Raw genomic sequence first — 17,609 nt, 5'->3', positions numbered from 1 at the left:
CCTTAGATCCTTTTCAGAGGCTGCTTCCTGTATGACAATGTGTCACATCTTGTATTTATAATTGATGTTCCTTTTGCCCACGTGTAGCACTTTGCAATTTTGTACATTAAACTGCATTTCCCAGGTATTCACCCAGTTCTGGAGGTTGTCCAGGTCTTTTTGAATTCTTTTTGTTCACGCTCCAGAATCTGCCATCCCACCAATTTTGGTGTCATTTGTGAATTTGACAAGTTTACTAGCTATACCAGAATCAATGTCATTAATATAAAATCAGAAAAAATAACGTCTGAGGACAGACCCCTGAGGGACTCCACTGATGATCTTACTCCATATGGAGCATCTGTACTCTTTGTCTCCTACTGTTTAGCCAACTAGAGATCCAGTTTTTTAGGTTACCTCTGATGCCCACAGCTTCTAGTTTCAGAATTAATCTTTGGAGTGGACTGAGTGAGTCTTTTGAAAGTCTAGGTAAAATATGTTGTATGCTTTGTTTTAGTCCACTATTCCAGTTGCTTCTTCAAAAAAATCTAAACGAACGGTTTTGCAGTACCTTCCTCTCATAAACCCATGCTGGCTGCTATTTAGGAATACTATTTTCTATAAATAAACAGTACTTACTCTAGTACGCAGATAAGCAGTAGGCCTCATGAGCGACAAGGTAAATGTAAGAGTTATAAGAAAGGCAGACTGTTCACGATACGGGAAGGCCTCAGTAAGCAGCATTTACTGGAAATTTGAATCAGATTTCTTAAATATCTGCTTAATAATCAACCACATACAGATGTGGCACTTACAGCTAGCCAGGTTTGTGCAAAGACAACATGATTCTTATTAAAATTAGCACAGAGCATTGTATCTAATAGAAATTGTTACTGTTTGCAGTGAAACATGTTTGTTTTAGAAGGGATTAAGACTACGGTGTGTTTTCTTTAATGGTGTAATTATCTTTCATTTTAAAGAGTTTTCTTTGACACTGTGTTCTTTTACACAGTCAACTGCCATTTTTCAAAGCTGATGGAATGTTTATGGCAATGTATGCTTTTCATTTTTTCTAAATGACAAAGGAAACAGACACTACAAAAGAAGGAAGGCAGTTTAATTTGCTTGTGCATTCCTGGCAGTTTTTAAAGGATAATTTAGAGGACTGGTGTCCATTGGAATGTTCCATTAAATTGCAAAACAAATAAATCAATAAGAAGTGGTAATTTGTGCCCTGTTGTTGCTCAGATTACACTATAAGCTGTACGCCAGCATCAGTTCTGACTCTTTCTTAAAAACAATAATAAGTTGTACATCTGCCAAACAAAAAAAATAAGTTTCCAGTGACTGACTGACTTAGTATTTATTGTGTTTAAGAGTTGTGACCAGTAAGGTGCATGGCAGTACCCCAAACCCAAACACCACAAAATAAACCACAAAGGTTTATTTTCACAAATACCTTTGAAAATCACAAAAACACTTCTTGCCTCTCCACGCAGGCTTTGTCCTATTTCCACATGACTCCAATTAGCCTGTGTAATGGACAGCCGGAAGCTCTTCCCGGCCGACACATCCAAGGCGCTAGATGGCGTCTTCCCTGCAGCATGGAGGTGCCCCAGATTCCCGCAGGGCACCATGGGAGATGGAGTTCGGCTTCACAGCCCTGTTGGATGTCGTGGGTGCCATTGTGTGATGCTGCAGGGAGATGCAAGGATTTTTATTTTCCCTATAGCCCGGAAGTACTCCCAAGTCACGGGGACGGAAGAACAGAAGTACTTCCGGGCTGAAGAAAAATGCAAGTCTTCACCTGACCCAGAAGTGCTATTGAATCACATGGACTGAAAGACAGGAGCATTTCCGGGTCAAGGACTATATAAAGGACTATGCGAGACCCAGCAAGGAGAGTCGGAGTTTGGAGGTAGTGTGATGGAGCTGCTGGGAGAAGAGGAGGATCTTTATTGTGATTATTGATTTATTGTTTATTGGGGTGATTGTGGTGTCTACTGTGGCACAATATCGAAGAGAAAAGAAATTAAAAATATTTCTAATACTTTTACTTGGTGTCCTGGGCGTTTGTCTGCGGGGTTTGAGGAGCGACAGAGCCCTCTAGTGTCACACCTGGATGAGGTTGAGTGGCTTCTTTTATCTTAGATCAGGGAGTACTTCTGCTGCTAGAGTCAACCTGAAGTTTCACAAAGTAGGGATCACGTATACCTGCAGCACCCTTTGGATGTACCCAAGGAACCCAACAAGGCTGCCCTACAAGACTGCAGTTTCCAGGATGCCTTGCGGGTGTCATCATAGGAGGCTGCCCACTATCGTGTCATGGGAGCCCTTCCAGGTTTTCTCCCCATGTTCTTCTATCTCACTGGCCTCCTGGTCGGGTAAGGGTCATAAATTCATCCTGACAGGGACTACAGAGCATGCATTCCATCCATCACGGGGTGCTTGCTGTGGAATAATGAGAGGTAAATTCATTGTTGTTATTTTATATACAAACTCATTTACTTTTCTAAAGTTCTTTGCTTGTAGCATTTTACCAGAAAAAAACAAGGAAAGCACAAAATTGCTATGCTCTTTCAAAGAGGAAACTTTCTAATATTTAGAGTCCCATCAACTTGAAAGCACAGGATGTTAGTGTATGTGGTGGAGTGCAGAATGCTACATGGTATTACAACACAACAACAACAACATTTATTTATATAGCACATTTTCATACAAAAAAGTAGCTCAAACTGCTTTACATAAAAGAAAAATAAAAGACAAAGTAAGAAATTAAAATAAGACAACATTAATTAACATAGAATAAGAGTAAGGTCCAATGGCCAGGGAGGACAGACAAAACAAAAAAAAAAACTCCAGATGGCTGGAGAAAAAAATAAAATCTGCAGGGGTTCCAGGCCACGAGACCGCCCAGTCACCTCTGGGCATTCTACCTACCATAAATGAAATAGTCCTCTTTGTATTTACGTTATTACATAATAATAATAAAAAAAAATACATTTTATTATACTGGGCCTTTCCCATGCTCAAGGTGCTTACAGGAAATGTCTCATCTCATGTTACAACAAGCATTTTGGTGTATAAATAAGGACCAGGGGCCTCATATATAACGCTGTGTGTAGAATTCACACTAAAACATGGCATACAGATAAAAGTGGAAATGTGCGTATGCACAAAAAAATCCACATGCATAAATTTGAGTGAACGCCAAATTCCACGCACTTCCCCTTTACAAATCCAAACAAACGTGAAGTTTAACGCATGTGCATGTGCCTACAGCCCCACCCAAACTCCTCCCAGAATTTGGCATATTTTAATATGGAAATCAATAAAAAATATCACCTTCTGGTCAGTGTTTGGTTAAAAGACAATGGCAAAAGCACATGAAAAAATTAATTTCAGCAAATGCTCTATTTTTTAGCTTAAGCAGTGGTACAAACAACAAAAGGAAGTTGATTGAGTGATACAGAGTAGCAGAGAAACCTGTAAGTTTAAAATCAATAAAAAAGAAGTGGTCAGATATCAAAGTCACCATGAAAAGGCAAGTTGTAGCCCACCATCTGAGTGTCATATGGAAGCATATTAGGGTACAGAGAAAAGAAAAGCATAGGGACAACTTTAATTTTGAAATTTCCATTTTAATCTCATAGTTTATTTTGTCATTAAAGTAGAATGACATAAACTTCATCTTACAATCAGTGCAATGAGTGTCAAAAAATGGGGTCATACAATACACCAAATGGAACATAAGTAATCCCCTTCACAGAGCTAGATGATATCAATTGTCAACTCAGAATTACAACACAATCATACAAACTACAAAGCAAAATGCAAGACTAGATTATACCACTGTATTCTGAGTGTTTCCATGTTTTGTGCATTTTTGTGTAGTTTTGGTTATGTAGGATTATTATTTAATATGTATGTGTTTTTAAGCATGACTCAATTCCCTGTACTTTGTGGGTGGAGCCCTAAGAGGCTGGGCCACCCTGATATCACTGTTCCTGGGTCCTCCCTCTACCATTTAAATTTGATCGGAGAGAGGAATCCAGCAGTAGATCACTACAGTTTGTGATTATTGCCTTGTCATTTTTCATTCTGCTTTTGGATTTATCCCTTCTGTTTGGGAATTTTGATTGGCTGGAAACATATTAGGACCTGGTTGTTTTGGATTGCCATTCCATATCCCTTCAGAGTATTTTTGGTTTTGTGCCATTTTTGTGTTTTCTCTTAAATTACACAAAAATATCTTAATTTATGAAGAATTCTTTGTGGACTTGTCTCATAGGGCATTTTTGCGTATTTTGAACTTTTAAAGACAGCTCACCATTTTTGAGCTTCTTTAGGCCTTTTTAGGCCAGAGCCTGCGGGTAGCATTTGGGTGCTGCTTGATTTGAGGTAAGTCTTTTTTGGACAGACTAGTGAAGATCCTTGCCTGCTTTGTAGACCTCTTACAGGATTCACACCCTCTTGCCATGTTTGTCTTACTGTATTTCAACAAACAAAACTTGATCACCATTCAGTCTAGAAAAGAAAGGTTTAAAAACTGAAGTAGCTTCATAAAAAGAAAAATATGATGTATTAAGGATGAGACTTGAAAATAATATAAAGTAAGGGTTATCAATACACATATACCTAGAATTGTTATTGTTATGTTATTAATTAAAATGTATGCATTGGCTAGATAAGGAGCGCTTTGGTGATCTAGAAATTTTCTGTCTCATAGAGGGATTGTAAGTAAGTATTGCAACATCAGAAGATATGTGAAAATATATAGCACAAAGCCTGTGGGGATTCAATATTTTGATTAATGACTGTCATTATACTGTATGTGGTGGTAAGTTGTGAAAGGGTGGAATTTAAAATATTTACTGTATTGTGTAAATTTAACAGGGTAGTAAAAGCAACAGAGTCTTGAGCTGAAGCACTGAGATTTCAGATATCAATTTACAAGACAGCATCAATATTTTACAACAGTACAAATATGCCTAAAGGTGTATATATATATATATATATATAAAGTCTGGGTATGTAATTTGAAAATAAGATACCTTGAAAGCAACAAACATCCAATGAATTTTATGAAGAAACAGAATATATAGCAACGTGTCAAGTGCAGACATCATTTTTTATGCATAAATATATTCAGTAATAAGATAGGTGTTTGCTTTTTGAAGTTAAACCTATGGGTCATTGTTGCCAATTTAAAATTTTAAACTACAAGCTTTTGTGCCTTTGCAGTCCACATGTTATGAATCTTTTAAAGGCAGATGTTTTAAATATTTCCATTACACCTTTGTTGATGTATTTTATTTCTTAAATATTTTGTATGTCTGTGGGTCAGGAATGTCACTTAATAATGGAAACAATGACAGAATACTGGACATAATGTATTGCACTAGTACACTGACTAAAGCTAAAAATAAATGATACTGCAAATAGAGTGTAAAAGTTGATAAAATAAATTGGTTTGGATCTAGATAAATACCAAATAAACATCAGGTAGGAAAATTTTCCTCTAACAAAAATGATTTGGTAATTGTCATAGCAAAAGCTATTCTAACGGGAAACTTGTTAACGTTTTAATACAAATGGCATATCAAGATCTCCTTTGGTGTCTAATGTTATCCGCAGAAGATGTACTACATTACGTTTCTTGTCGCCGGTTAAAATTTTACATGTCATTGTAACCGATCGACTATTTTCATGTTATTTATATCTGACTATTTTCAGAATTGCCTGTATACTCATTTGTTCTGTTGATAACCCTTTGGGATGAAATTCTTCAATAAGATTTGAACATAATAAGTCTTCTTTTATTGAAAACTTAAAGTGAGGAAAACGTAAAAATTTATAAGAGCTGAGAGCGGCGGAACTGTGTCTGACAAAAGCATTCACACGAATGAGAGGTGCGAGGACTGTGGGCGTGGTTGAAAATGGATGAGAGGAGGGCAGGACTTGAAAAAATCTCTTGGCAATAGTCTCATCTGAAGATTTTCTTTTATAATAGAAAGATTTATGATTAGCTCTCGATTAGTTACATGATTATCAAATTAGTGAGAATTCACAGCGCTGAAAAAAAAAAATAAAGGTGAAGGTTATTAGCCAGCTGAAAGTCCCTGTCCCCAGTTTGTAAGGTTATTGAACAGCCAGTCATAATAAGAAATAAATGCTAAAAAATAAACCTAGATTAAAATTAGCTATAACTGTTTTTGCCTTATTAAACATGCTTCCTATTTCACAAATATTTTCTCCTTGACATTTTCAGGTATGGTCAGCAATCAAAATTGTACAAGTTAACAGATGGTTCTAATCTAGCAGTGTCTTGAAATACCAGACAACGCCAACCAATTAGTCAACATGGGTAGGTTAGGGTAAGTGAAATGCTGCAACATCAGGTTATTCAGATGAAGGCTCATGGAATAACCCTTTCAGCCTTTGGAAGAGATGCTGGACATTCTAAGAGTATAATTCTCAAATATTGAAGCCGTACAAAGAAACAAAGTCATTCGAGTCCTGAAAAAAGGTTTGTCACCTACATAATATGACTGCACGAGAAAACAGGATAATACGGAGAACTCTCGGTCGGAGATCGGTTCAATGCCACAGCTGGAACTGCTCGTCAATTCAGTGCTGAACAGAGTAAGGGTTTGTCTCGACATTGTGTTACGTCATCTGAGAGAACTGAAAAGGAAGGCTCACTCTACTATGAGCAAGCCTCTCAGGAGCAAGAAAAATAAATAAGCTAGACTAGCCTTTCCTCAAGAGGCATGTTGTGTGGACTGAGGATAACTGGTCCACAGCTCATTTCAGTGATGAAATCAAGTTTACTTTAGTTGGTTCAGATGGGAAACATTATGTCCAGCGTCAAATTGGGAAAAGACTGAACCAAAAGTGTGTGAAGAAGTCAGTAAAGTTTGAAAGGGGAAACATCATGCTGTGAGTGATGTTCTCTGCAGCAGGAGTCACGCCTCTCATACAGCTACATGGCAAGGTGAATGTTAATGTGTATTAGAACTTCCTACAGCCACATGTGATTCATTCTCCATGTACAACACCAAATCAGCCAGACATTTTTATGCATGCCATTGCGCCTTGCCACCCCGCAAAATATGCAAAGCAACTCTTAGTAGCGGAGAATTTCGAAGATGAAATGGGCAGCCCAGAGTGTTTATCTGAACCTGCTTGAGAGTGACAAAGTTATGGCAAAGACACTTGCTGTAGTTACTGAATTGTGGAAGAAGCTGGAAGATCAGTGGAACAAAATCAAGTCAGAGCTGTGCAAGAAACTGGTTGCATCTTGTGGGCCCAGACATGCCAAAGTCATTGAAAGCAAAGGCCTCTACTCATCCTACTAAATTTTGAAAGCTGTAATCACACAAAAGCATTGATAAAATTCATTTGCAATACAGTTGTAACAGTTCTGATCAGTGTAGTTTTCCTAAATTTGTTTTTTATTGAATACCTTATTTTTACCTTGATTATTTTTTAAAACATTCTAGTAGAACAGTAATCATATTTACTATGACTTTAAATTTTGATCAGTAACAGTCAGCAATATTTGAAAGAAGCATTTTTTCATAAATTGTTCTCTAATCTTGATCACTAGTGTAGTTGTCTGTTTGTGTAAATACCATATACAGGGTAAAACAGTAGTTAACATTTCTGTATCACAGACCTTTCTTTGATTCACTGCCAATGACTGCCTGGGTACAGTTTGGATATACTCTGTGTTAAATTCCAATGAGTTTAACTGGTTTCTTAATTCCAATCTCACAGATATGCCTGTTAGACTAATTTCCAGCTTTTAACTAGTCTGCTGTGCGTGAGTGTGGGTGTGAGTGTTATTTCCTTCAGGGCTATCACCTGCCAAGCACCCTATGGTACTGTGAGGGCTTTAAGCTATCCACTAAAAACAGGAAAGACCTTCAAATTACATCAGAATGGTGTTGGAACATTGAAAGCCACTAGAATCACATCACTGAACGTTGTATGTGGAACTGTACTGAAGAAATATGATACCATTTTTCCATGAGAAATTTCAGTATTTGGTGTTTCAAAGACTGAGGGGAAACACTGTCTGATGCACTTCTCCAGAAAACGTTCAGTTGGTTTAATAAACTGAGATTAGTCCAGCCATGTCACATATGGATTAAATTATTGTCATGCTCTTCAAAACATTATGTACCATCATTGTGTCCTGTGGGTGTTGGCATTGCCATTCTGGAATATTCCACTACTGTAAAAATAGAATTACTTCATGTAAGGTGATTGTGATCATTCAGATTTCCTGTACTGTATATGTAAACACTAGAACTCTTCATTATAGTGTGAGCCATACATGTACATGCCCAGAAGAATATGAAGGTTGCCTGTCGCCTGAACAGAGGACTTTTTTTTTCACCACTTTGTAAATGACAATAACAACAATATTTATTATATAGCACCTTCCAATACACAGTATAATTCAAAGTTCTTTACAAATGGTAGTAAGTGGAAATATTATACATTCGATGCAGTACTCATAATATTATCATTGTGGCCTACTGATGTACACCTCAAATGAAAATACTGGAAGGTTTTTTTTTTGTTTAATTTTTAAATGCATGCAGAGTGCAAATTCAACTGGAGTTCAGATTGGGTAGTGACATCATGCATAGGCATAGTAAATCATGCAGCAATGTAAAATGCTACGTGGAGTATGCTTATGGTATGTATACATCAAAGGTCTGCTACAGCTTTGTGATGTCATGCTGGCCTCATGAAGTATCATGGGACACTGGGAAAAATGTTTGTCTACCAAAAATGCGGTTGTACTATCAAACCATTGCTTCTCACCCCTTTATCTCTCTCTCCTTCTCTTATACCTGGTCACATCCCCCCACCATTGATCGTTCGCTGCAGTTCTCATCTAAACATGAAACTCAAGTACACCTCTAGCTTGAAATTACTTTACACTCCCCACAGAGGTCACTTTTGGGCAAAACACAAAATCACAGATGAGGTAGTAGCAAACCATTTTTGCTATAAAGATGCCAAGATGGAACTTGCTCTAGCACTTCTTAATGTCCTTGCACACCCAAACTTCCACTACCTTTTAAGGCATTATGTCACCAGTAAAGCTCCTCTGTTGCCCATTAATACCTCCTTGAAGATTTTCAAGTCCTATTTCCTTAATGATTTCAAACCTTTCTTGGCCTCTCTTTTCTTAGGTCAGACTCCTACTAGAATAGTTGTCTTATGTCATCCTGTTGGAACAATACACTAGTGTAATTATGTTCTGCCAATTGCTAATATGCAGACAGGATGGTGAGACAACTGGTAGACGGGCAAGTCAAAAATACAGACTGAGGTGAATACAGGAAATCAAAAATTACTAAATCTAACCTTAGCTCAGGTTTATATTGCATAAATGTAGTTTTTGTGCTGTTATTTAAACATTGTTTTGTATATTTTGTTGTTAATTTTGTTTTTAGTTATGTAGCTTCTTTGTATTTACATCATATTAAAGTTTATTAATTACTTTAACATTTTGTATTATGTTAATTTTTATGGCTTAGTTTTACTTATCTGTTATGTCTCCTTAAAGTGGAGGCCAATGAGGTGGGGCCACTGGGTTATGCAGCTGGAAGACTGTCCCAGAAATTTAAATGGCTCTAAAAGCAGCTTCAACATTCTGATTTTGACTCCTGATTTTTTTGTTAATATTTTTATTTAGACTTCCTGACTGTTGGTTCCTGAAATTGTGTAATGCACCAACTCTGTTCTTGTGTTTATTGGATTTGATTGCTTTAGGTTTTCACCTTTGTGGGCAAAATCTTTTTTTTCTTTTTTCCTCTGTATACCCTTTATTGCACCCTTGTTAAATTATTGAATACAGTCTTAAAATTAAAATGAACTTAGTTTTTGTTTGTTTTGAATCTAAATGTTTTATGGTTTCCCTATTCTAATATCAGGACAGTTTGTGACTCTGAACTATTCATTAAGCCATAGCCTCATTTTTGGCCTAGGCAGATTTGAAGCCTGCCTGTTAAAGTTGAGGCTAGGCTGCCAGGGGTGAGGCCTGTTTGAGGGTCCATACCTCATGCAGAGTTGGCCTGCATTACTTTTGTGTGTTTTGTTGTGGCAAACATAACAGAAAATTTTCAAAAGACCAGAGCCTAAAACACAACACAAGGAACATCAAGAAAAACAATACACTAAAATCTTAAACTGCAAAGTCTTTTAGTATATCAGCAAACTTGTATGATACATAATGTGAGATACTGGTGTGATAAGAAGAAGATTTCCACAACTGAAAAAGAGTTGGGGACTGTCCCCGTATAATGTCCACAGGCAAAAATATGATGATCAAAAATACTTTTACAGTACATCACAACAACTTTTACAAATTGGTGGCTTTTATACAAAACAAATATGGCGGGCGGAAATGAGTTGGCAGGAAATGATGTTGAAGCTGAGAGACGAATGCGACGTCATCAAAAGTGACTGGAAGTGATGTATGGGTGGAAGTGATGTCATTGACTGTCATCATAGGTTGGAGCCAGAAGTGATGTCATCAGATGATGCCGGAGGTGACTTCTGGCGGCCATCTTGGAACCCGGAAGTAAAGTAGGTTTAATTTTCTTCCTTTTGTCTGAAGAAAGAGAGAGAAAAGCATTAGTACCGCAGATTGACTCTCTGTCTTGCGATATTTCACTCACCTCCGGGCTTGTTGACTGCCTAACCCTAATCAGATGATGCCGGAGGTGACTTCTGGTGGCCATCTTGGAACCCGGAAGTAAAGTAGGTTTAATTTTCTTCCTTTTGTCTGAAGAAAGAGAGAGAAAAGCATTAGTACCGCAGATTGACTCTCTGTCTTGCGATATTTCACTCACCTCCGGGCTTGTTGACTGCCTAACCCTAATCGCATGTGTGTGACACTGGCAATTACACCATTGCCAGTGAGACATTGCGTGCTGTGACTTTATTGTGTAAGGTGATCACAATGTAGTAGTCAACTTAACAACTAAAAACAAAATATTACAAAATGGTACTGGCGATTGAGAAACAAATGAAAAATAAAATAACTAGGTATAAATTTTTAAATTAAATTAAAAATAATTTAAATTCCCCCAAAAGAATGCAGTGTGCCGAAACTGGAATAAAAGAAAAGATATTCAATAAAGCTAATAAAGGATTACCCTTTTAAGGTATTCCTCTAGTGGTCTTACCTTTGAATACTGGCATATACATAACATAACCTTTTTCTTAGTACTTTCTCTTTCCACTGGAGGTGTCTGTGGATGTGTAGCTGATTATTTCTTGCTTGCTCACTGAGTTGTGTATCGTGTGTGTCATTGAAAGGAAAGACAGACAACAGCCATCTTGCTCCAATTCTTTATTCTTACACAAGCAAAAAAAAAAAAAAGACGGGCATCACACAGGGAACCAACTCCTCTTTCTCCCTCCCTTACTTCCTCCAGCACTCACAACATGTCTCCTTTTACACAAATATTACTTTAATTATTTACATGGATATTCAAAAAAGAATTCACTTAACACAAAAATTTACTATGATAACATAAACATACCTTACACAAGCAAAAAAAAAGCAAAGTAGTGTCACACAAGGAATCAACTTCTCTCTCTCTCTCATTTACTCCAACTGAAATAAAGAAAATCTAAATAAAATATTTCATATTAAGATAACACAATATTAAAATGAGGATATACAGAAAACTGAGGCTATGCAATTTCAATATGCCATAGATGTCAACACACCTTGAAGCAAATGCCATGTGCGCAGCCCTTCTAAATGTTGTAAAGGCTTTAAACATAAAATAACTGCACATACCCGGAATGAAATGCTACAAATAACAATGTTGTGTCTTTCATATTAAAAAAAGTTAAAATACCCTAAGTAAATCTAAATTATAAAGAGCCAAAAGAGAGTGCTTGAACAACACGTCTTATCTCTTCAGCGCTCAGACTGTGTCTGGAAGGACCAGACAAACACAGTTTTGGGGCGCAACACTCATTAACGCCCAAAACAACAACATGGTGAGGAACATTATAAATTAACTGGATCAATACAGTGGGAAAGCTCACCATTTATATACATAAAAAATTAAACACTTGGCTATAAATGAACCAGCAAACTTGGAATAAACCCACATTACGTGACACTGAACATGAAGCCAGTTCACAAAGTACTACTTGCGCTGAGCAGGAAGACTGGAATCTTCAATTTTTTAGCCTCAGAAGTTTATGTATTTTCCAATGCTTTTTGCCTGTGAGTGAGGACAGCCACATTTCTACAAAAATAGATCAGTAAATGCTTCTTTCGACTTCTCCCATTAGGGGTCGCCACTGCGGATCATCTTCTTCCATATCTTTCTGTCCTCTGTATCTTGCTATGTTACACCCATCACCTGCATGTCCTCTCTCACCACATCCATAAACCTTCTCTTAGGCCTTCCTCTTTTCCTCTTTCCTGGCAGCTCTATCCTTAGCATCCTTCTCCCAATATACCCAGCATCTCTTCTCTGCACATGTCCAAACCAGCGCAATCTCGCCTCTCTGACTTTGTCTCCCAACCGTCCAATTTGAGCTGACCCTCTAGAGTACCCATTTCTAAACTTGTCCATCCTCGTCACACCCAGTGCAAATCTTAGCATCTTTAACTCTGCCACCTCCAGCTCTGTCTCCTGCTTTCTGGTCAGTGCCACCATCTCCAACCCATATAACATAGTTGGTCTCACTACCATCCTGTAGACCTTCCCTTTCACTCTTGCTGATATCCGTCTGTCATAAATCACTCCTGATACTCTTCTCCACACATTCCACCCTGCCTGCACTCTCTTTTTCACTTCTCTTCCACAATCTCCATTACTCTGTACTGTTGATCCCAAGTATTTAAACTCATTCACTTTCGCCAACTCTACTCCTTGCATTCTCACCATTCCACTGACCTCCCTCTCATTTACACACATGTATTCTGTCTTGTTCCTTCTGAACTTCATTCCTCTCCTCTCTAGAGCATATCTCCACCTCTCCAGGGTCTCCTCAACCTGCTCCCTACTATCACTACAGATCACAATGTCATCAGCAAACATCATAGTCCACGGAGACTCCTGTTTAATCTTGTCTGTCAACCTGTCCATCACCACTGCAAATAAGAAAGGGTTCAGAGCCGATCCCTGATGTAATCCCACCTCCATCTTGAATGCATCTGTCACTCCTCACCATTGCCACACTTCTCTCGTACATATCCTGTACAACTCTTACATACTTCTCTGCCACTCCCGACTTCCTCATACAATAGATCAGTAAATGTGACAGTACAAAATGTTGCATGTGCTCTACTTTCCATTACACTGAGTGCCGTATGGAGCCATTGTATAGAGGTATAAAGGCTTTTTAAAAATGTATAAGGTAGCATATTTTTAGAAAGCATAACCAGTATAGTGAGAATGTGGACATCTTTTTAGCATCAAAATAATCAATAAATAGATAACTGAAGAAAAAAACTGTACATGCACAGGTTGTAGTATTACAACATGAAAAAAGAAGACAAAGTGTGTAATTCTTATAAACAATTATTGACCTTGCTGTTATTGTATGTACATCAGTACATTCAAGCACTTGAAATGGCTTAGCTTTCCACTAGCAAACAAATAGTTATAAGCTTGTGTTGTGTGTTGGTGTGGCAAGTGTTTCAGACTGACAACCACAAGCCATGCAACTTGTATTATATATATATATATATATATATATATATATATATATATATATATATATATATATATATATATATATATATGAGGAAAAAGGACTTTGTTTGATTGTACTATAGCTTTAAGTTTTCACATTCTAAAATGTAGTACTCTGATGTGTTGTTTTAAGTTTGACTTATACTTATAGTGAACTAGCAAAATACCCGCGCTTCGCAGCGGAGAAGTAGTGTGTTAAAGAGGTTATGAAAAAAAAAGAAAACATTTTAAAAATAACGTAACATGATTGTCAATGTAATTGTGTTGTCATTGTTATAACTGTTGCTGTCTTTTATATATATATATATATAGATATATATATATATATATATATTATATATATAATATACACACACACATAAACATTTATATACATATACATATATATACATATCTACATATACACATCTACATATATATATACACACATACATAAACACACACATAAGACTTACTGACTGAAACGGGCTTTCATTGACAATCATGTTACGTTATTTTTAAAATGTTTCCTTTTTTTTTCATAACCTCTTTAACACACTACTTCTCCGCTGCGAAGCGCGGGTATTTTGCTAGTATATATATATATATATATATATATATATATATATATATATATATATATATATATATATATATATATATATATATATATATATATATATACATATACACACATACATGCAGTTTTAATAACACAGAAATCAATATAAACATTAACATCATTATCATATGAGAATATGAAGTAATATATAAGAAGCACATTTCATATAAATATAAATTATTAAACAGTAAAATGTTCTTCTGTAATTTGCTACCGTGGCAATTTGTGTGTCTGTCCAGGATTTTAAATGACCTGTAGCTCGCAAACCGTTTCACCTATACACTTGAAATGTGGTACATATATAGTACGTCACGTCTACTATCCGCTTTATGGGTGATGATTGTTTTACTCTTTTTATGTTTATTTTATTTTATTGTAGAATCAACTCCTATCTGCGCACAGCAGGGCAGCCGTGGGCGGATGCGTATGGTGTATTCACTCCATGTTATCGTGCATTGCGCTGTCAGTGGTATTTTGATAAAAGAATTTGAACAACATATAAGAAGCGTATAAATTATTAAACAGTAAAACATTAACATTTAAGAAGTAAAGTTACATTAAGTACTACTGCAGTGCCTTCGGGTATACCTCATTTTTTGTTTGCCCATTACATGCTTAAATGTATACATTTTTTGGTGCACCTACCCGAGAACACGCGACATATAACCGAGCGTGGGAGAAGCATGGATTTTAAACACGCGTTGAGTTGATCTGCTGGTCTCCCTCGTGGAATAACTGGTAATGTTTGACTAAAATCTACAGCGAGTAAAATGACATTACCTCCTATTTTTTTTTTACGATCTGTGAGATCTTGCTTTTTTCGGTTCAAGGCTTCATAAGCTCTTTTATGTTGTATGGTGTACTTATCCCAAACCATCATCTTTGAATGTTGCAAGACTTTCGCCTTGTATGTAGATCGGGGTAATTACATTCATTGCATTCCTAGTCTGAATCACAATGTGATTGTATGGGTGGTTACCTGGCATTGTAGGGTTGCCACCCGTCCTTTAAAATACGGAATCGTGCCGCGTTTGAGAATGAAATTGCGCGTCCCGTTTTGAATCAATATTGGACGGGATTTATCCCGTATTTTTTTTATAATTTTTTTTTTAAAGCAGCGTCTCATGCAAATCATCCCACACGCATTTTATGAAGATGCCTCCTTTCCTACTTTTGATTGGGTAATACTTGATGTCATCGTTAGTTTGATTGGTCTTTTTAACTGTCCAGTGAGGAGGGCGTGTCTTTTAAGTAGAGTGTGCAAAGTGTTGGCACTGAGATGTGGCGTCAGCGCCATAGTTGAAGCCCCTAACGTTGCGGTCAGCAAGTCGGCTAACATCCGCCATGTGCCGTCTTTCAGTTGCGAGAAGCAGATCATAGAATGGTTGAAACTGTTGCCCCTAACGTTGCGCCACGGCGTGTGGTTCGTTTATACCTCGTGTCTTCTCATTAAAGTTTTATCTCGCGAATATGTTATTGCAATCCGCAGCGGGAGCGTTTCTATAAACTTAATTTAAACTTACGTTTTACACCGTGCTTTGTTTCCCTTATGAACATGCTTGTATGCTTAACTCGCTCCGTTCTCAATTGTTTAATTAATTTTTTGCTGTGCGCTGTTTGCGGCTCTTCCTCCATTTCCCCCTACTTCGTTCTTTTATCTCGCGAATATGTTATTGCAATCCTTAACGGGAGCGTTTCAATAAACTGATTGAAAATAGTTTTGCATTTACCTTTTTAGTAAAAGGCGAGCTTTTAAGCCTGAGAAATCACCCCGTAAATGCACACGTTTAATTGCACATATGTTAATATGTATGGTTACACAGTATTAAAAGACAGTGAACAACATCAGTTACCTTTGTTCCCGCGTTTGATAAAAGGTGAGCTTTTAAGCCTGAGAAATCACCCCGTAAATGCACACGTTTAATTGCACATGTGTTAATATGTATGCTTACACAGTATTAAAAGACAGTCAAAAATTAACGTCATTTACCTTCGTTCCCGCGTGTGACTCGTGCTGTAAATCTCTTCCTTGTTTTTAGTTCACGTGATTACGTAGGAGGCGTGATGACGCGATACGTGACTCCGCCTCCTCCATTACAGTGTATGGACAAAAAATATGTTCCAGTTATGACCATTACGCTTTGAATTTCGAAATGAAACCTGCCTAACTTTTGTAAGTAAGCTGTAAGGAAAGAGCCTGCCAAATTTCAGCCTTCCACCTACACGGGAAGTTGGACAATTAGTGATGAGTCAGTCAGTCAGTCAGTGAGGGCTTTGCCTTTTATTATTATAGATGACTAGAAATGGAATGCAAGGAAGGGCTGACATGCTGGCAGGGATGGATGTTTCCCTTACCTGGCCAGGACACCCTCATAATTGCTGGACAGCATCAGTGGATAAGCTTCCTAACCGGGATGGCAGGTGTCCCCTCTTCAGGACAGAAGGCCGACATTGTGACAGTGGGTTTTGAATATCGGCAATCTAATTTTTTCCACTCCTCATGTATATTTCACACTTGTTATTACATTTTATGATCATTTTTGTTTATTTTAACACCACTATTTTGTTTATTACAGGTGCCATCATTTTGAGCATTTTTTTTCATGGTGGTGCTCCATTGCTAACACGTGACAAGAAATTGCGTCGTGTGACATTATAGTCCAGATAGTATTTAAGATGATAACATGGAGCTTACACATCCAAGATTTTGGGATCATTAATTTAATTTTTTTTTTGCAGGTTTAGCTAACAATAACTCAATTTTTGTGAGTCAAAACGTTGTGTATGTTTTTGATTATGTGTTTTGGTTATTATTTTGGCTATTGATTCTTTTGATTCTGCTGACTCGGAGCTCTGCACATTTTTTGTCCATGAGTTTGCCTTTTCATCTCATGATCTGTTTTACAAATATTTCCTGTCAGTTCCACTCCAACAGAACTTAAACTACTGCAGGGAAAAGAGAAACACAAAAGCATAAGGAGAATGTACATATTGCACTCAAGCAATGACTTGTACTAAGCCACTATGCTACCATGCTGCTCGGTTACAAAACATGTTCCTTGAATTCTCTGTGTAGTGATTAACATGGAAACATTGAATATACAGAATGTAAATCATTTAACTTCAAACTTTTTTTCACCACTGGAAAAAAATGATTTTAAAAATCTAGTTCTGCCCATCTTATTCAGTCTAGTGATATCATCATATTTTTTCTAATTTATGGTGTCTGGCCAAAATATTGCAAATCAAGCCCCACATGTCTGCTCCATACT

The sequence above is a fragment of the Erpetoichthys calabaricus genome, chromosome 12 (genome assembly GCF_900747795.2).
Source record: "Erpetoichthys calabaricus chromosome 12, fErpCal1.3, whole genome shotgun sequence".
Lineage (NCBI taxonomy): Eukaryota > Metazoa > Chordata > Cladistia > Polypteriformes > Polypteridae > Erpetoichthys > Erpetoichthys calabaricus.
The sequence above is the reverse complement of the archived record's forward strand: the minus strand, read 5'-3'. Positions refer to the sequence as shown.